The sequence below is a fragment of the Aulonocara sp. 'chitande type north' Nkhata Bay genome, linkage group LG16, assembly GCF_057382095.1.
Source record: "Aulonocara sp. 'chitande type north' Nkhata Bay isolate Kocher_YH1m ecotype deep benthic linkage group LG16, A_spYH_male_GT1.1, whole genome shotgun sequence".
NCBI classification, from domain to species: domain Eukaryota; kingdom Metazoa; phylum Chordata; class Actinopteri; order Cichliformes; family Cichlidae; genus Aulonocara; species Aulonocara sp. 'chitande type north' Nkhata Bay.
In genome coordinates this window covers 40,038,704-40,055,065 of record NC_141359.1, presented here as the reverse complement: position 1 = coordinate 40,055,065, position 16,362 = coordinate 40,038,704, and positions in this window count along the sequence as shown.

Here is a 16,362-nt window from a genome sequence, read left to right as displayed (position 1 = left end):
AGCTGACCGCTTTCGCCGCTCGGCTGCGAGATGACCTCTCCAGGGGCGCGTAGAGAGAAAGAGTGGATCTTATTCTTTCTTTCTATTTCCTGCATGAGTGGATCTGAGCACGAGCTTTGGTCTGCTTTTGTCTTTCCTCTCTCATCTGCTCCCGGCCTTACGCTTGACATTTCTTTCCCATATAGGTCAGTCTGCATAGGACACAGAGGGGAGGGGAAACAAACAGGACACCAGGACAACAACGAGAAACAACTATTTAGGCAACCTGCAAAGTTACGTGCCACCAAGGAAAAGATGCTAATTACCTCTACTCAGAGGAGGATCCACGCTTCGTTTTATTTCTCGCCTCCACAAACCTCTGCGCTGGTTAATTAGGAAATGAAGGATCATGTTCTTGTCTGTTCAAGAAAAAATAAATGAGAGACAGAAGCACACAGAGGTTTCTTGATTACACAGAGGTATCTTTTAATAGAATAGGACCTGAAACGAAGACTTGATCAAATGTGATTAGCGGCACGTTCAACGAGAGCTGGCAAGTGAAGAAAAATACCTGTTTTGGAACTAATGGGAGGAGGCTTGGTGAATTTTAAGTGCCACTGGGTGAAAAAAGAAAATGACAGAGAGGAAGAGCGTGGAGATCAGATCAGTTCTACACCCTCTTAATCATCCAGCTGTGAAGTCAAACACCAGCGCCTGCAGATAGAGTCATTTGTAAGATAAATAAAGCTGGATGCAGAGGCCTGCCCTCCTGAACCAGACTAAAGCAGAGTAGCTGGGCGTCTCTGTCATCTGTCGCAGGGCCGAAGCTCAGCCTAGAAACTATCAGGAGGATGATGTGTCTCCAGAGACGGAGACGCCTGGGGAAAGAGGCGGCTCTTAATCATCTGAGACCCACTTCTTTGGCGTTTCTCTCATTGTTCCAGGACACTCCGAGTCACATGCACACACCGCGCCTCCTTATAATGCTATTTGCATACTTGCAAATCCTCACAAAATGCAATTTTGAGCTCCCATTTGTTTTGGACCTTCAGACAACGGCATCTCTAAACTGTGAGTGTTATTTATTTCCTTTCATGGCTCTGCAGCGGCTGCTATTAGGCAGTGTAATAACTCTCCGAACAAGGCAAAGGCCTACGTGGCTAATTAGAGATGTGGATTCAAACATGGCTCATCTCTTCAAATAGAGTCTGGCATGCTCGAGTGGAGAATGACAGAGGGAATCCATCTCCCGTCATCTCCTCCCTCCATTAGGTCTGTATGGGAGCGCTAGCCAGCCACTGTGGGCCATTTTAGCGAGGCTGCAGAGAGCAGCCGGGAGGATGATCATTTCTTAGGAGTCAGTCAAGAGGCTCTAGACCACAATGAGACAGGATGGTGTGACCTCAGGCAAATCTGCCAGACGCCAACTGTGAGAGAAATTAGGTATGATATGTGATCAATAAGGACGGTGTGAGTCCAAACTGTATGAATTCACTGCAGTTTGTTGTGCCTTATGTATGTCAGTATGTATGTGCTTTATAATGTTATAGCAGCTCACTATAGATCAAAGCATCGCTAACATATGCATGTTAAATATGTGCTCTAGTCCTAATACTCCATGAGTTAGAGTATTATGAGCTATGCTGGTGACTGTAGTATAATATCTGCACGGAGGCTCTTCACACTCATTCTCATGCTTGTTGTTACTGGCGTGGCCTACAGGGGGCAGTAAGCCACCAGAAACAGACATCTCTGCAGTCAGAACCAAGGAGAAGTAAGGACAAGCAGTATCTGTCTGCTCCTCCCTCGCTCTCTTTCTCTGTCACACAGCCACACAGGAAAATGACTCGTATGAGGCAAAAATCTGCATTCATTGTTAGTTCAGGGGCTCATTTAATACTGCCTGAGATGAAGCCCCTCTCAAATGCTAACCTGTTAAGTAAACAATCAATGGGTGAATGAGGGAAGGGAAAAAGCTGCCCTCATTTTGCCTTGTTTGGGAAAACAAGGGGATCCAATAAAGGCTGCAGACACAAGGTGGGACTGCAATTAATATTCCTGTGCTGAGAAGTGGGCTTGATTTTAGGCTGGTCACGAGGACCTGCAGGCTGCCTCTCGCTCTCTCTGCCGCCGCTTCACACAAGTCAGATAATTACCTATTTAGATTTCACCCTGACAGCCTTTCTACCACAAGTAAAGAAGAGCCCCAGTGTGTGAGTGATGGTGAGAGGGCAGGGTGAGGCTGAGCAGGGATGAACTATGGGAGAAATTAATACGCCGTCTTTCCCGCACATGTAAAAAAACGACGGAGGCGTTTCCATAGTTGGGAAATGTTTTAGAGGATATTTGTTTTGCCACTAAAAGACAGCGAACAGATGTACTTTGATGAGTAGAGCGCCAGCAGACCAATTGGATGTTGATGTCCTTTGGCTGATTCATCTAAATCAGTGGAAAAGGACGGGACATTTGTTTTCAGCAGAGAGGGCTATTTATCAGCAGTGATTGATATCCAGCAACACCGGACCGCCTCAGGCTGCAGCCATCCATCCGCTGCCAATCACCGAGGTTTGCCAGAGAAATTCACAGCACCTTCAGCAGTGCCGCGGTCTGCAGGCGCACACTGGGGACGCCGCTTTCATACATTTCATTTACATGGAAAACGGTGGCATATATAAACACACAGCACTGAATTATTAGCGCTGCTTACATTTATGGGAAGAAGCACAAAAACAGGACGTCTTTGTGTCTTTGGAGGACCGAGTGAGACCAGTCCATTTTTTCAAACTGGTTGGCACGAGTCAAGACCGCCAACTTCAAGAAAGAGTTCAGTCACTTTGTATCACAGTGACTGTTTGCATGCCGCCTGCTCGCCACCGCGAAAGAGCAGAAAGAAGAAAGGTGTATGCTCGGCTCTCTGTGGTTACCTGGCCTGGTCCTCTCCAGTGTTGGTCAAGTTACCTGAAAAAAGTAATCAGTAACTAATTACTGATTACTTCCCCAAAAAGTAATCCCATTACTTTACTGATTACTTATTTTCAAAAGTAATTAGTTACTTAGTTACTTTTTAAAAACACGATTTACAACCTGAAGAGGTGATAAAGTGATAGATCTTTCAGCCCAATTCTACTTTTTCTGTATAATCCATCATACAAAATGTAATCAAATGGAAAAGTCTCTTTTTAAAACTTGTTTTATTAGTTTTAATCTTTTAATAATGGATTGGATTTATATAGCACTTTTCAAGGCACCCAAAGCGCTTTACAATACCACTATTCATTCACACACTGGTGGAGGCAGCTACAGTTGTAGCCACAGCTGCCCTGGGGCAGACTGACAGAAGCGAGGCTGCCATATCACGCCATCGGCCCCTCTGGCCATCACCAGTAGGCAAGTAGGGTAAAGTGTCTTGCCCAAGGACACAACGACCAGGACAGAGAGCCCAGGGATCGAACCGGCGACCTTCCGGTTACAGATGTGATTCCCAACCCCCTGAGCCACGGTCGCCCCATAACTTTAGGCATCAAGCAAAAATTTAATTATCTGCAACATTCTCTGACTGGAAGAAGTTAGTTTAACATGTAAACCTATTTTCTGCACATTCCAGCACATAAAATAAAATATTTTTTGTGTTTACACTCAGTCTTTCAAATAGATGCAAGTAAAACACAGCAGAAAATAAATAAAGTCAAAGACTCAGCGGTCCTGTTGCTCTATTTTCACCTGTAAAGCAGGAGTTGGGTAGGCGGAGGTTTACCCTGGTGCAGGTGTGCCGCGGTCAGTGGAAGAATCCGCGAGTTTCTCTGTGAGTTTCCCATTACGTCGTAGCTACTCGGTGCTTGTTGGAAGTTTAGGGGTTTTTTTCACTGTAAAAAGAAGTTTTCTTCCCACGCACAGCGGACACTAATGTTTTTGTCACTTTTTATGGAATCAAACTCAAAGTAAGGTCAGTACTTCCACGCTTTAAACGCTGCACGCTCATACTCTCTCTGCACTCCATATATGATCCATTGTTGATCTGCACACAGCTGTTGTCACGAACGTCGCACTCGCTTACGTCACTGTCGTGAGACATTCTCGCAAAAAATCACGGTTTTAGTAACGCAGTAACGCAGCGTTCCTACGGGAAAGTAACGGTAATCTAATTACCGTTTTTGCAATAGTAATCCCTGACTTTACTCGTTACTTGAAAAAAGTAATCGGATTACAGTAACTTGCCCATCTCTGGTCCTGTCTGTTTTTCTCCTGTTTGTATGTCTGCTCACAGCTGTGCACATGTGAGCAACATTTGCTGTTAAGCACTTTCTTTAAGGTGACTTTAATCTGCATTTTTTATTTTGCTGGAATACAAATATTACGGAGCTGCGCATACATGTGACTGTTATACATCCTGTCATGCACACTCGTCCTGCTTTGTTGGTCTCATTACTTTAAAAACGGTCTCAGTGGTGCGTCGTCCTCACTGAGAGGTCCAGAGTGCCAACACGCCACAGAGCAGCGCTGCTTTAACCTTCCTGCCTTCTTGGGACCTTTTTGTGCCATTGCTATGTGTTAAATGGCTGCCATTTCCACTGTGTTCAGTGGAATATAACCAGACTTGCCACAGGATAGTTTTTACCTGTCAATGTTAATATTCCAGTGTGAATTCCTTAAATCAGCCTAAAATGGCTGAGCAGCAGAAATCCCCACACCCATCACCCTGGGGACCATTTTCTGCCCATTGACTTCCATTATAAACGCTATTTTTCAACCCCAAATTATCATCATATGATTTTATTTTTTCTTCTTTTCTTGGATGTCAATGAAGACTCAGGGCCTTGAAGTTTTAATTTTTAAATTGCAAAAAAAATGCAAAAAAAATAATGGCAGGTCAAAATGTATGTTGGTGCCAATCTTTGGTCCATCTAAAGGCCTACTTATAATGACAATCACATATTACTTCAACTGGTTTTTTGTGGAAATATTTAGTTTCGTTTTTTGGTTTTTGGGGCTTATAACACAGGGCGCTCATGTAATAACACTGGGATTTGAAGGGTTAAAACAACGAAAATATAATTAAAACTTTACATGAATATTTCAGGGAGAAGTAGTTTTACAAGGTTGGCTAATTTAAAGTGGAATAAGATATGGATATATGGTCTTTTTATGGCGTGGCTGAGAATGGTCCCTAGGGTGATGGGTGTGAGTTTTTTAAAGGATGGCAGGAGGGTTAAACTTGTTAGAGCAGCAGTGCAGACAGTGTTATGGATGCAGGCTTAACTTGGACCGGATGGAAGTGTGTGCTTGTTACATCGATTAGAGCTTAGGAAAAGAAGGGATTACATCTCAAGAGGAGTCCTGAATTGATTTTGGCCTTCGTTGTGCATGTTGTTAATGACTGAGCACTTTCAGTTTGTCGGTAAAAACAACAGAGGGTGGTTAAAATTAAAGACAAATGATGCTAACACGAAGAGCACTAACATGGATGTCTCAGGCTTCTCAAACTCACTTCTGCACACGATTCAGGAGCTCGTAGAAGCACATTTAGCAGCCATAACTCTTTATTTGTCACTCTCTCACGTTGTTGTGGAGGAGTTTGTGTCCTCTTCAGTTCACTGAAGGTCTCAGCACAGCGTCTCAGGATGAGACTTTGGACCAATGCAGGTGATGCTCTTCTTTTCCAGCCGTTCTGTGTTTGGGATCTTTGTCCTGTTGGTTGAACGAGTTCAGGCTTTAGCTGCGGGCCTCACATTTAACTCTAAAATTCCTTGGTGTGCAGACGAGTCCACGGTCGACTCAACGACTGCACGCTGCCCGGGTTCTGTGGCTACATCGGCCCTCCACCCCCGCCCGATCGTTTGTGCTGATACGCTGTTTGCTGTTCGTCAAACGTGGCTCTGTGCATTATTCCCAACAGTCTCCCCGTTGGTCTTGTTGTCTCAGAGGACATTGTTCCAGACGTTTTCACTTTGCTTCAGATGCAACTTTGCAAATCTCAAATGTGCTGCCATGTTGTTTTTGCAGAGGAGACGATGTTCTTCCTGACAAACTTCTGGTGTTCACACATATTGATGATGATGCTAAGACATCTTATAAAAACTTTCTTTTCATATGACTGCATCTTGAGCTGCAGGTAAATAAATTCTCTCAAGAACCATATAATGACATGCTACCCACATGTGCACTAACTGCCTGCTTTCTTTCAAACCTCCTGAGGCTGAGTCTTGGTTTCCTCTTTGGATCTGTGCTAAAGTTTCTCACAGTAGGCACGGTTGCCTTGTACCATGCCTGAGCACGATTAGCTGCTCACACTGTGCGTAACGATCCAGGCCAAGCATGCTTCAGTTTGTCTCAGCATCTCACCCTCTCACGTTTGTTCTCCATCTCTTCCTAAAGCACTCTGCAGAGCACACTGGGGTCTTATTCATTTTGTAGACTGAGGCTTTGTAGAAGCTATGACACACGCTGTCCTCTCACAGGCCTCACAGAGTTCACTAATTACACATATTTCTGTTTTTGCTGTTTTGGAGTTCTGTGTTATGGTGCAGGTAGCAGCCCCGGCCCAGCTCCTCAAACCAGTCGAACAAACTGGATCTGAAACCTGCACCAGGTAAAGGACTCTGTGGTGCTACAGCGTATCATTTCACATGGTTATCTTATTTTTCATGTTTCATTGAGAAGTTAGCTGTGCTCTGAAAACACTCGCAGGTCAGCTGTTAGGTGTAACGTCACAATGATCGATGATGCGATCGATGATGTGAAACCTTTTCATTAGATGGAAAAATATTAATTAGAGAATACTGAACTGTTTTAAAGTTTAAGGCTACCAGAATGTATTATGTATGTTATTAAACTATCAAATATACCGAGTGCATTTCCCTGCTCATGAAACACTAACGGAGCATGCATGCTTATAAGCCTGCAGTCTCTGTTAGACAGATCTGTGACGGTATTTTAGCATCGCCACCTGCAGATAAGACAGATTACGTGACACCCGATGCCAGCTCTGTGTACTGCATCACCAGTGTGCATAAACATGTGCACGTGTGTCCTTATGCATATGCAATGGATAAAACTGGAGGCACCATAGTGCAACAAGAGGCCAAGAATGATCTCACTAATATATTCCTACGACTAGGAGTGTTCACATGGTCCAGTGCGCACACTATAAGCACACGTAACAGCAAACGAGAGCGAATAGATTTGCTGCTAACAAACCAGCCGCGATGACTCCGGGGATCCTGTGGCACAGTTTCCATAAAGTTGGTATGCAACAGTAAATTTAATCATTGTCAAATAATGTGAGCTGGCTGCTGTTTACCAGATGTCATTTCATATTCAGAGCGAATAGCATCACAGATACAACGAACATTTAGTCCCATTAACGTATCTTTGATATAATAAAGCACTGTGGGAAATATACAAACACGCTGCCTGTGCTGGTCCTTTGAAAGTGCTTATTACGTTTATTCGAGTTCTGGAAACTGAGCTGTTGTAATGTTGTACTACAGGTAATATTGCAGAGATTACAGACCTGCTGATCCTCTGCTGCAGGGAAACTCTTTCTCTTGTTTTTAGTAGCGCATAACTGATTAATTTAGCTTTCATAGTAAATAAATTCAAATGAACCCATCAAGTCTGCATGAAGTATATTCAGAAGTTACATATCCAGCCTTCAGGCAGAGACTCAGTGAAGCTGGTCCAGTGGGTCCGACTGACTGTCTGTCCTGATAAAGAGATGCAGGAAAGATGGATAAACAAGCTTAAACTGCCAGTGGAGTTGTTTCATGACACTTTTGATATAATTTAAAATTCTCAAAGACAGCTCAGAAGATTGTTTCACTAGTATCCCAAAATGGTATTAAAGTGGCTTTTTACCCAGTTTTGTTTAATGACTTTGCTCTAAATGTCACTCAGAGTTCAACAGCTCGTTTCTTCTTACAATCGATCCGTAGAAAGAGTCTCTAACTCTGCTTTTGTTTGTTTGTCACCAGATTCTGTTGGTTAAGAATCAAACGTGCATATTGATCTGTACCTGCACCAGTCTGTTCACACTGGAGCGTGCAGTAGTTTCCAACATTAAAATGATCCAGTCACTGTTAGATCCTTTGTTCTGAGCGTGTGTGTGCGACAGTGTCGCAGGCCTCTCCTCAACCCTTCAGCTCACAGTCAGTCATATGTGCACAAACTGTGGGCCTGACAGTGGTCCTTGATGTGCACCCCCTGTATATCAGTAGGCAGTGAGTCACGTTCTGCACGTTCTAGTGACCTTTAAATAAAAATCAGTGAATCAATAAAAAAATCTGAGCCACTATCATTTTTTATTCCCTTCAGTTTGAACTGAGGCAGCAGAACGTTAAATATAGCGTTAGCGTTATGAGTAAATGAAGTTGAATTGATTCTCGTCTCTCTGCAGAGGACAGAGCAGTGTGGATGTTTTTGATGTGCGCTGACAGCACAAAACTGTGCAGCACGTGGAATAATTTCTTTTGTTAGCACAGATACTTTCTATTCTGCAGAAACGAGAAAAAATCTGCTTCCTTTTAAGAAGCAGCTACAGCCTCTAAATGACAGCTATTATTTCCTCCTTTGATTTAAAAAAACGACCCATTTCGTTTCTCGTAGCTTGAAGCAGCAATTTAATGAGAGTTATTCTACAGTAGAGAAAGGTGTGGGTTTTCATTATGTATTGATGCGGAAAACCTTGAACTGAAAGAGAGCATACTTTCTTTTTCACAGGACTGTATAAAAGCTGTGGACTGCACAGGCACTTCATTTTTGATCCATGAAGAGCATCCAGCCTTTATGCTTTTGTGCCATTTGGTATAATACAGCAGATGTTACACACACACACACATCATATAGATGTACTGGAAGTTTAGAGCGTTGTCTTTGTCTTCATTCTTATCTCTTGAACGAGGCTGCAAACATCATTTATCCCTTGATAAAATGTCTCTTTGTCAGGGTAAAAACAAACAGTGAGCAGGTAATTCTCTATGCTCTGTATCCAAACATAAAACAAACAAAGGAAAAAATTGCCTGCTCAGAATTCACGCACAGCCCACGCTCGCCGCGGCGTCACTTTCTATATGAAACTGACATGAAGCAAAGTTCTTATTCTCAGTACGATGAATGTTTAGAGTCCCAAGCTGCATTTAAAAGGAACCAAAAAGCTGCAAAACATGAAGGTTTTCTTTGCAGAGCTGCTTATTTTAGCTAACTTTAGGTCCTGAAAACAAACGCTCATGCAAACCGCTGTTTCTGTCTGTCAGCAGGATTTGAAAAATATTCCCCAAACTGTGACAATCAGTCATTAATTGTACATTATTTGTGTATATTTTTGTTTGGGACTTTTGTCCTTTTGGTGTGCAAAGATGAAATGAAGACGAGGGCAGAGCAGTGCTGCGGCGCGTCCCTGTAAGCGGTGACCACACCAGCACAGAGATGAATATTAGCTGGAGCAGCCTGCACCTGTGTCACAGTCGTCCCTCCAGGTAGAAGACTTTCAGTATCATATATGGTCAGAGGATGATGATGAGAAGTTACAAGTTCTTATGAAATTTAGCAGCTAGCATCACTTTCCCTGCAACCTGCACATATCTGTAAAGTGGGCCTGACTGCAGGTCCTCAGTTAAAAGAGACCAGAATAACTCACTGGGACGTCACAACCCCCGAGTGCAGAAAAGCATCGATTGTGCTCCAGTTACAGTTTTAGTCAGTTTTAGTCTTTCTGTACAGAGATGAGTTTTTGTGTCCCAGTGTTCCCACCATGAACCCACATTTATATTAAAAGCTGTGTTCAGTGAGACAGCTGTGTGACACAGTTTGTTGTGGATCATTCAAACAGCATCTGTCAGATTCTGCTTGTACTTACACTTTAATGGGCTGGTGCTTCCATTCCCGTCCACATTACATTAGCTGAAGGCGCCGTGCTTCAAAGTCAATGAGACAAACGCTGCGATGCAGCGCCGTTACAGGTAATGGCAAATGTACAACACCTCCAGTTCCCCTAAAGTGTCCTTTGTACGACATCTGTTTACAGAATGGCGTGACTGTCTGTTACAGCGGCGTAATTAACGGTATAGACGTGCACACGCAAATGCTCGTAGCTTATTTCAGATCTGTCACGAGGATAGGAGCTTTCAAGGACTTTGAGAACGATTTGTCATTATATGATCAATTTATAGCTGCAGGAAACTATAGAGGAAACTGAATTTCACCCACTTCCAGCCAAGATTACATTTTTGCGGGTGCATTATAATGACAGATCGCTTCTTTTTATTGCACAGTAGATTAATTCAAATACGTACGATCTGTAAAACACCTCGCCACACGGACCTCATGCAGTTTGTGCTTAAATGAGGATTTATGCACAGCTTTGCTGTCCCGAGGTTATCCCTCTCCGTTTGCCTCGGTGCGGTGTACCTCGCATTAATTCTACCAGTGATGAATATATTCTTTAGTTTTCGTGGCCGTGTGGGGAAGAAGAGAAGTCTAGCTTCACGTTTAAATGGTAGTTTCGTGTGACACCACTATCTCAGTAAAACCAGCCACCTGGCATCGCCTCACTGCACAGGGAATAAATATACGCTTTTGTAAGCTGTGTTTTTATTTATTTATTTATTTTAAAATCAGCAACTGTGGAAATTAATCTTCACTAGTACAGTGGATTTATCCAGTCTCTTCTGTGCTGTGAAAACTAATTTCATTTCAGTTTAATTTGTTAGGAAAGATCATAAACGGTTGATGTGGACAGTGGCTTTCTAATCAAATCCCTTCTGGGGATGGAGAACGTTTCGAATGCACAGCAGGAAGTGGTGTTTGATGGATGCGTGAGGCCTCCAGTGACAGGTGGTGTGAGCACTGACTCCTGGACCATAGAAGTAAAAACAGGCTGTCCCTGCGTGCACACACACATGAGTACAAATGCACAAAACACTCGATGCTTCTGCTAACTGCTGAACCAAAGAATAGTGAGGAGAATGCCTTTGAGATGTGTTCATGTGCCAGAGCCGCAGCAGACAAAGTGCTTGGCTGATACAATAATTAGTTTTGTTTGTGTAAATAGCATTAATTTTTCTAATTTATGTGGAAGTTGTTGTTTTCCTTTTTGCATAGTTAATTGAGTTGGCACCAAACTCTGCTCTCCACACAAAGAAGAAAGAAACATCTTCGTTTCCACATAAGACTCGGGAGCTTCGGCTAACCCGCGTCAAAGGGGAAACGCTCAGTTTTGCCAGCTGATGTAAACAGAATGATGCTAAGTGATTTAGCACAAGGTTTAACTGTATGGATCAGTCTATGCAGATTACTGATGGAAACTTTGCTCGTCTACATTTAAAGGCGTTAAGGACAAAGTCCAATCCTGAGAGAATTGAAACATTTGGAGCTTTTTTACTTATTTGAAGAGTTTCAATTTCCACTTTCTGAGGAATTCTCAGCTGATTTCGGGGAGAATGGGCCTTCACTCAGAGCTGCGTGGGGTGAAAACAGTATTGATGCTGCCTGCTCTCACTGAGGAGCTTCCTGAGAGGGATAGATACAGACTGATTGAGAGCAGAGACACCTCGTGATAGCTTATCCAAAGGTGAGCTTCATACCACCCACCCACTCAGGGGAATGAGCTGTTTCCACTTAGATGTCTCCCCAGAGAAGGTGGCTGCACTGGGATACGACGTCATTTAATCTTGCAGGGGTGGGATGAAGATGAGACACCTCCTCCCTCTGATCTTCATCCTCTAAATGAAGTGAGAGTGAAGATCATCATTATCAGCTGAAACCGTGTGGAGCAATAAATCAGACATTATGAACTTTGGCTCCTCCTTCATGTCACTGTGTGAGGAAAAAGCAGAAGCGCATGAACTGCAGCTGTCATGTTGAGCTGCATTTGATTGCTTTAGATTTTTTTGGCTGTGCTTTGCAAAGAGGATATAAATGAGCTTCTGAATGTTGGAGTTAATAATACTGAACTGCTTCAGCATCTCCAATAGAACAGAAGAATAGAAAAGCCCTTTACTGTCATTGTGTAATTATGGAAAAATACAATGTGATGAAGGGATGAATTTTTAATATCGCTACAGTAAAAATCAGTTTTTAACTATGTTGTCATTTAATGTTCTGTCGTTCTAACCAATCAAACTGCGTCCCTTCAAACGACGGCGTCTCTGCAGGTAACAGGAAGTGCTTGTATATAAAATGGATCCACTGATGCATAAACGAATGTGCTCGGAGGCTTTGAATGTGTCCCTGTGCCTGCAGAGCCGAGCAAAGAGGCCGGTGCAGGATTCACATCTCAGCTGTGATCTGAATAGTGAAATACAAATCGATAAAGCTCGTCTCGCCCGTACAGACAGCGCTTCACAGGGCGAGCTTTTTGTTCCTGTCACTGTTTCCTGCAGGGGATTTTTATCAATAGCTAGGTTTCATTTGACGTAGACGTGACGTCGACGTAAAGCGCGAAATTTGACTGGCGGTCGGAAGTGAAAAAGATAAGCGCAAAATCACAGACAGACAGTACGCAAAATGCCTATGTCCTGTTGTGTTTACGGATGCTCCAGTAGGTCGACCAGAGAAACTGATAAACGGTATTTTAGGGTACCAAAAATAGCCCAACGAAGAGGAGAAAAATGGAAAATTCTAACCGAAAAACGCAGGAAAAAATGGATTTTAAATTTACGTTTACAGTCGGGAGGAGCAGAGTCTGCCAATGCCCGTGTCTACAGCGACCACTTCGTCAGAGGTAATGTTATGTTTGCAAACGAACTTATTAGCATTAGGTTGTCGTTAAATTCTCGTTTACTTAGTGCTTTTAAGTTAGTAGTCTAATATTGACTTGATTGGGACTATAGGCTGCCCAAGTGCTTTGGATGACGAAGAGTCGGAGGACTGGGCTCCGACGGTCAATCTCGGCTACGAACGAAAACCCAGATCGGAATCAGTTCTCAAACGAGAGAAAAGAATGAAGCTTAAGGCAGAACAGCATCGATGTGCAGAGGCGATTTTGGATATGCAACAGACGGCTGAGAGCCCGGATTTGAGCCTAGTGACAGTGGAGAACAGGCTACTAACCCTGCCATACAATTGCAATGAGCTGCAATCACTTCTCCATCCTCCTTTGCAATTACCCAAGTCTTCAGAGGTGTCTCGTTAGACCGCTGAGAATGGTTTACCTTGAAACAAACAACTGTCACTCTAACGAAGTCCTAAGGATGTGGCATGTTTGTTGACGTTAAAGCCGCTACCGCTAACTGTTAGCGTGTTTAAGATAAAGCAATATAAGAACAAACACTCACCCTTGCAAACACCAAACTGTATCCATCACGGAGACGTTTTGTTCCAAGGTTGTGGACCCACCCGCTGACAAAAAAATTGTACGCCTCCAGACTCTTGAAAGCTTTCATTTGCTGCCTAGTGTAGTAAGAAGTCTGGAGGACCAAGTAGTTGGTGATATCCACAGCCTCGATAGTAGGCAAATCCTTTACTTCTGTGGTGTATTCGGACATTTTCAAAGAATACGGATCACGTCCGATATATTTTTTAACTATCTGTTTATATCTCTCCCGAGAAACGGGGTCTAAAGTTGCACAATAGCTGCTCTCCTGACTCTCCACAGTGTCCTCCATGTTTACTTCCGCCCTCCACTCAAAAATCGCGCTGCCTCCGCACGTCATCAGAACCACGTGACCGCAACCCAACTATAAGACAAGAGTGACACCAGCCCGAGGCTTTAATGAAGGCCTTCTAACTTTAGGACAGTTAACGAGTTCACGCTGATGCTACAGCACAGTTGTATAAACATGCCTGCTCTCTGTTATCATCCGTGTTTGAATGTTGATCAGATTTTTTGTTTTGAGTGCTTATTTTGGTGTTTTGATGGTTTGCCCAGTTAACCTGAATAAAGAGAAGTTTGCATGAATTTAAATCTATATGTATATACGTGTGTGCAGTCATGTTACGACTGGTTTCACATTTGTTTTAATTTGTGTAACTGTTTCCTGTCATGATGATGTATTGCATGGGGAGAAAACATGCTAATTGGCCCGTGGACGTGGATTGGTGTAGGAAGAGTACTGCCTGCAGATGATTGGCTCCTACCTGAGGACCACACTCTGTATAAGGAGCCAAGATGTCCTCCACCTGTAGAAGGCCTCTTCCTTACCTTTCACCCCAATCAGCCTGGTCAGTAGTAGCTTGAGCTGTGTCTGGGAGGAAGCAGGGGTAAGGTGTGCTGTTGGTGTCACTGAGCTCCTGTGTTAGTTTTAAACAGGTCAGGTTGGGTCTTGTTATTTTAGCCTCCTGGTTTTGTAAATCTACAGAACCATAAATACAGCATTGATCTTTTGATACTGCCACTTTAAAAAAACATGTTTTTTTAGGGCAAGATGAACTTCCCAAACATACGGAAGCGACTAGTTGTAGCTCCAATTAAGGAAAAGATGCTCGAGTCTCGCCTGAGGTGGTATGGACCAGAGGTGTGGACTCGAGTCACATGACTTGGACTCGAGTCAGACTCGAGTCATTAATTTTATGACTTTAGACTTGACTTGAAAAAATGTTCTAAGACTTGTGACTTGACTTGGACTTTTACACCAATGACTTGGGACTTGAATTGGACTTGAACCGGTTTACTTGAAAAGACTTGATATTTTACCCCAAATATAAAATTTAACATGCATATTATATAGAGATTGAAAATGTGACGTCATTCACGGGTAGAACCACAAAGGATTCTGGGAACTCGTGGCAAGAGGTACTAGCGCACGCAGGCTTTCAATTAAAATCAGTTATACAGCGATAAAAAGAAACACAAAAATGTCAAGAAGCCGTTGTATTATTAACTGCAATAGCCGGTCGCATGACAGCCACGGGAAGCCGACGGGTAAAGAGATCGGTTGTTATCGGATTACGTCGTTGAAGAGAAATTGTTCGAGCCATGTTTCCGAAGTGACAAAGACGCGACTGGATTGCAGCCATTCAAAGACCAAATATAACGTCCCAGAACACTCCAGCTCACAGGTTAGTCTGCTCCAAGCATTAACACGAAGGTCAGTGTTTTTTAGTAGTTAATACGTCATTTTCATAACATAATTGGTGATATAGGTTACAAGCAAGTCTGGCGCTGAACAGAAATTGTCGCGCTATGCTCCTTTATTTATTGTGCATAAATAGTAAATTATCCTGACACAATATTGTGTTTCGCTTCTGTTATTATGGTACATTGACAAAAACATATACTTTTATTCACAGGATAAAACAGGTTTTTTGTATCACTAATTGCCCAGTACGATTACAGCATACAGTATTATTGTCACTGCTACATTTCTGTGATGGGTACCAGAAATTATTTCCACTACTAATTAATTACCGTTGAGCTCAAAGGTCCTATTAATAAACGGTTAACGAATGTGTATTTATGAAGACGATTTGTGAGACTGGTAAACTTATGATACGTACGATGGTCTTTACTTTCTACACGGTGCATTTCAAGGTCCTGCACCCATCCGTCGGTAAACTGTACCTGGGCTTGTTGCAGTGACCTGAAGTTACTAAACTTCACGAGTGTATGCACTCACTCCAAGAACCGTATAATTATAAATATGCATATAAATATGCTAAGATGAGATAGCTGACTTCATCTAACTAGCAAATGTTGTCCAGGCTACGTTGGTGATACAGTTTTTTTTTAATGTGTATGATATTTTTGTCATGCGATTTTAAAGCCGGTCCTACAACCGCATCCAAGAATAACATGCATCTTATCTCAGAACTGTCGGTGAAAATTATTCTTGGAGCTAAGTTTAATTGAGCTGCATTTTAAAGAGGTGCAATTTCACAATTTGTGTATATTTTCTAAGTTCACTATTTTGTCATGTGTTGAGAAAAACACAGATTTTAAAATTACATGGTCTAATATTTACATTTAGCATAACTGCAACATTATTTTTTCATTTTTTTTTTTTAAAGACTCGAAAGGACTTGAAATTCAAAGTTTCAGACTTGTGACTTGACTCGGACTTTTACACCAGTGACTTGAGACTCGACTCTGACTTGCCTGACATTACTTGAGACTTGACTTGAGACTTGAGGATAAAGACTTGAGACTTACTTGAGACTTGCAAAACAATGACTTGGTCCCACCTCTGGTATGGACACGTGATTCGAAGCGATGAGAACTCTGTAGCAAAAACGGCTATGATGATCGACCCAGAAGGATGCCGGCCTCGAGGCAGACCAAAGAAACGGTGGATGGACAAAATTAAGGAGGACATTAAGACCGTCAATGCATCACCTGAGGACGCCTTGGACAGAACCAGATGGAGAGACCTTTGCCGAAGAGCGGACCCTGCACCAGCGGGAACAGATGAAGAAGAAGAATGAACTTCCCAAACAGTTTCTCCCTGATCCTGA